Below are 4,908 nucleotides of genomic sequence, written 5' to 3' on the forward strand. Positions count from 1 at the left end.
AGTTACCCTTCAAGATTAAATTTTTCTTAGAAATGTGGATCTGGGGGGATTCACTGTTTAACACAAGTGATCTGAGAGCATCCCCACATATTTTTTCCCCCAAGTAAATCAATTTTCTCCATGGAGAGCTGACTTTGGGGCACACAGATGCAGCATGGCCTGAAGAGAGAGATGAGTGGGGCTTGTTTGCTCCCACTGCTCTTGCCACACAAATTTTCTGCTGCATTTCTGCACCAGCTGGGAGAACGTGCCATTGTCAGGGCCTGAACACGAGCCTGCCTTGATGAGATGACATTTGTTCTTCTGTGCATATGAGAGACAGGTTAGAAAACCTCCTGATTTTTTTTTTTCTCTGTGTTTGAACTGGATCTGAACTCTGTGCTCTGCTCTGAGGCCTCTTGTGTAGCTACACAGCCCCAGCACGGTGGCCTGACCTAAATCTGTGCCCTTGCTGAGCTCTGCTCACACAGGAGCTGCCACCAGCCCCACTTTGGCCGTGCTGAGCTGTTCCTGGCCCTTCTCCTGAAATTCCTCTGATTTTCCTGCTTTTCCTGCCCTTCCAGGCATTGGGCTTGAGAGGCTCAGGCACCCAGAATTGAACAGTATTGAAATATTTCCCTTTAAAATCAGGGGTTTCTTTCCTTTAAAATCAGTGAAATATTTTCCTTTAAAATCAGGGGTTTTATCCTTTAAAATCAGTGAAATATTTCCCTTTAAAATCAGGGGGTTTTTTTCCTTTAAAATCAGTGAAATACTTTCCTTTAAAATCAGGGGTTTCTTTCCTTTAAAATCAGTGAAATATTTCCCTTTAAAATCAGGGGCTTTATTTCCTTTAAAATCAGTGAAATATTTTCCTTTAAAATCAGGGATTTTATCCTTTAAAATCAGTGAAATATTTTCCTTTAAAATCAGGGGTTTTATCCTTTAAAATCAGTGAAATATTTCCCTTTAAAATCAGGGGGTTTATCCTTTAAAATCAGTGAAATATTTCCCTTTAAAATCAGGGGTTTTATCCTTTAAAATCAGTGGAATATTTTCCTTTAAAATCAGTTTTGGATCTCAGAGCTGCCCTGTTTTCCCAGCCACCAGGAGCCAAAAATCTGTCCCAAAACCTTGGGGAATCTCCCATCCCTTCCTCAGGGCTCTCCCCACACCTTCCCAGCCTTTTTGCATCTCCTCCCTGCCCAAAAATTGGGGAATTGCTGCTCCCAGAGGGAATTACTGACTTCAAAGGGTTGGGGAAATAAAAACCACTCAGATGCAAAACATGCAAAAAACTATTTTACTGACAAACAGCAAAGGATGGGCTTGGTTCCAGGAGCTGAACTGGTTCTCTATGGTACAAACATCTTGGAAGGGAAGGAATGGCTGAAATACACTCACTTGTTGACCCAAAATAAATCACAGTGTGCTTTTTTTCTATTGCCTCCCCCAGCCCAAGCTCTCTGCACCTTCAGCTGCTCCTCCAGCACAGCCCTGGCTGAAATCTGCCTGTGCAAGTTGTATTTCAATAAAAATAAAAATAAAAATTGGCCATTATTGCTTTTCAACCACAGTAGGGATGGTTCTGTGATGGAGCCAGAGCAGAGCTGGGTCTGTGGTGCAGTCTGGGCTGTGCCTCTCCCTGCCTGGTGCATGCAGGAAAAAGGAAAAAAGGGAAAATAAGGATGGAAATGGGGGCAGGCAGCGCTGCAGGCTCGGTGCTGCTGCTCCAGGAGGGGAAATCCTCCCAGGGAGAGCCAGGAGGGGCTGGGAGCCCCCGGGAACAGGAATGGGGGAGCCACAGCGGGGACAGGGCCATGCAGGGCACGGAGGGACACACAGACAGAGCTCAGGACACACGGACACACAGCAGGGCCCGCAGCCCAGCCGGGGCGGGCAGCTCCTGCTGGCGCTGCCACATCTGCCCTCTGCTCCTCCTCCTCTCCTTTACTTCCTCTCCTCCTCTTCCTCTCCTCTGCTTCCCTTTCCTCTGCTTCCTCTCCTTTACTTCATCTCCTTTACTTCATCTACTCTTCTTCCTCTCCTCTTCTTCATCTCCTCTTCTTCCTCTCCTTTTACTTCATCTCCTCTTCCTCTCCTCTCCTCCTCTTCCTCTCCTCTCCTTCCCTTTCCTCTTCTTCCTCTCTTTTACTTCATCTCCTCTCCATCCTCTCCTCTGCCCTCTCCTCTTCTTCCTCTACTTTACTTCATCTCCTCTTCTTTCTCTCTTCTTCCTCTCCTCTTCTTCCTCTCTGCTTCCTCACCTTCCTCTCTCTCCATCCCTTTCCTCTTCTTTCTCTCTTCTTCCTCTCCTCTTCTTCCTCTCCTTTAATTCCTCTCCTTCCTCTCCTCTGCTTCCTTCTCCTTCCTCCTCTTCTCCTCTGCTTCCCTCTCTGGTTCCCTCTCTGCTTCCTCTCCTGTCCTTCTTCTCTTCTTCCTCTCCTTCCTCTCCTCTTCTTCCTTCCCTTTACTTCATCTCTGCTTCCTCTCCTTTTCTTCCTCTTCCTCTCTTCCCTTCTCTGCACCCTTCTCCTCTTCTTCCTCTCCTCTTCTTCCCCTCCTTTAATTCTTCTCCTTCCTCTCCTCTTCTTCTTCTCCTCTGCTTCCCTGTTTCCCTCTCTGCTTCTCTCTCCTCTTCTTCCTCACCTTTGCTTCCTCTCCTCTTCCTCCCCTCTCCTTCCTTCTCTGCTTCCTTCTCCTCTTCTTCCTCCTCTCTCCTTCCTCTCCTTCCTTTCCTCTTCTTCCTCTCCTCTCCTCTGATTCCTCTCCTCTCCTTCCCTCTCGCCATATTTTTTTCAAAATCCCTTTTTATACAACAGGAACATTTTTATTATGTAGAAAATTTTCCCCCCCTCCTTCCAGATCCTCAAATTTTTATGGAATTTTGCCACAGATCAGCCAGATCAACCCTAACAGTGTAAACCATCACTTCACCCTTTCCAGCTGCCTAATTTTTAATATTTCTGCTTAAATTTTAATATTTCTGCTTAATTTTTAATATTTCAACCAAGCTCAGCTGCTAGAGCCAGGCTTTACATTCAGTCTGAGTTTAATCAGTGGAAAATTTGATTTAAAGTGCTTTTTTCTCCCCTTTTTTTTACATAACCAGTCCCAGGGGCTCAATATTTTGTCTTTATCCCAATGGAATTTTCTCTCCCCTCTAAAATGCTGTCCCCACTTGGTGATAACTGCTCAAGGAAAAGTCCTTAGATCCTAAGGAATGTTGGACATGACAGCCAGGAATGACAGACAGACAGACAGACAGACACAAATATGGACCAGGCAATTATTGAGGTCCAGAAAAAACCTGGGGCTCCAAGACGAGAGGCACTAGGGAATAGCAAAAGTGGGGATGGCAGAAAAAATGGGAATATTTGGGCTTGTAATTAACAGAAATGGGCGTAGGAAATTTAAAAATGACCCCAAAACACAGAGAGTGGAACAGGGAGGAAGAGCAGGAGTTGGGGTGTCCCTTTTGCTGCCACTGAAAATGTCATGGAATCCATGGGAAAACAAAGATTTTTCTGAGAGTTTCATGGAATCCGTGGGAAAAAAAAATGAGATTTTTCTCAGCATCCTTTAGGTTTGGGTTTTCCCCCTTTTTCTGCACCACCCCACTGGATACAAAAAGATGAAATAGGGGGAAATATTGAGGGAAATATTGAGGGAAATATTGAGGGTTTTCAGATCCTGGGGATGGAATTCCCTCTTTTATCCCTGCTCACAAATCCCAGGATAAAACACCCCAAAACCCCCCAGCTCCTGCTGACCCTACAGGAGGTTTTGGGGTGCCCCCAGAGCCCTGACCCCAAAAGATCACACCTCAAAACCCAGCCAGGAGCAGCACCACAAAACCTCTTTGGAGCTTCCTCACATTTGGGGTCGACTCTGGGGACATTTGGGACGTTTGGGGAGGAGTTTGGTCTGGGTGTTTGTGGGTTTGGGGTTTTGGTCTGGGTGTTTGTGGATTTGGGGTTTTGGTCTGGGTGTTTGTGGGTTTGGGGTTTTGGTGTTTGTGGATTTGGGGTTTTGGTGTTTGTGGGTTTGGGGTTTTGGTCTGGGTGTCCCCAAAGCCCAGCCCCACAAGAAGGGGGTGCAGCAAGAGTGAGGCTGCTCAGGGACCACTCCTGCTGCTTTTTGGGGTTTTGGGGTGTTTGAATCAGATTTTTGGGGGGTTTGAACCAGGCTGACCATGCTCAGGACCCCCTCTGTGCTGCCCTCTGGGGTTTTGAGGTTTTCGGGGTGTTTGAACCAGGCTCAGCCTGCCCAGGCCTCCCTCTGTGCTGAGTTTTTGGGGTTTTGGGGTGTTTTAATCAGATTTTTGGGGTATTTTAACCAGCCTCACCTTACAAGAGGCTGCTCGGGAACCCCTCTTGCTGGTCTCTGGGGTTTTGGGCTTTTGGGGTGTTTTATCCAGGCTCACCCCGTTCACCCCCAAAGGTGCCACCACCAAAGGTGCCACCAAAGATGCCACCCCTGTCCCCTGGCTCTGGGGGTGCTCGAGGCGGGTTCAGAGGGCAGCAATGCAAACACAAACCCTGACCCATCCCCAGCCCCACAGCAACCCCAGAACATGAACCAAAACAATAAAAACCCCAAAAAGCCCCAAAGAGGGGGACACTGTGCCTTCCCCCATCCAAACCCCCAAAAACCCCCAAAACAGGACGCTGTGAAACCTGTGAACCAAAGCAAAATAAAACCCAAAAAAAGCCCCAAAAAGGGGACGCTGTGCCTTCCCCCATCCAAACCTGTGACCAGCCAGGCCCTGTGGAGCCACGGGAGGCTCAGAGCAGCCAAAGGAACAAAGAAATGTGGTGGGGCTGGAGCTCCTGGAGGAGACACTTTGCATCTTCTTGCTGCCGTCCCACCTCCATCCCCTCGGCCACCATTGCCAGCAGGATGTGCAGGACAGCCAGGACAATGAGA

The 4,908-nt window shown here is 47.8% G+C and overlaps 1 protein-coding gene across 1 annotated transcript in view; it reads right to left on the minus strand.

The window, feature by feature from the left end:
- Nucleotides 1–4,908, minus strand: part of FNDC10 (fibronectin type III domain containing 10) — a 134,991-nt gene that overhangs the window by 72,278 nt on the left and 57,805 nt on the right. The gene's annotated exons all lie outside the window — the stretch shown is intronic.

Source organism: Zonotrichia leucophrys, chromosome 21, assembly GCF_028769735.1.
Source record: "Zonotrichia leucophrys gambelii isolate GWCS_2022_RI chromosome 21, RI_Zleu_2.0, whole genome shotgun sequence".
In the NCBI taxonomy this organism is placed as follows: Eukaryota; Metazoa; Chordata; class Aves; order Passeriformes; family Passerellidae; genus Zonotrichia; species Zonotrichia leucophrys.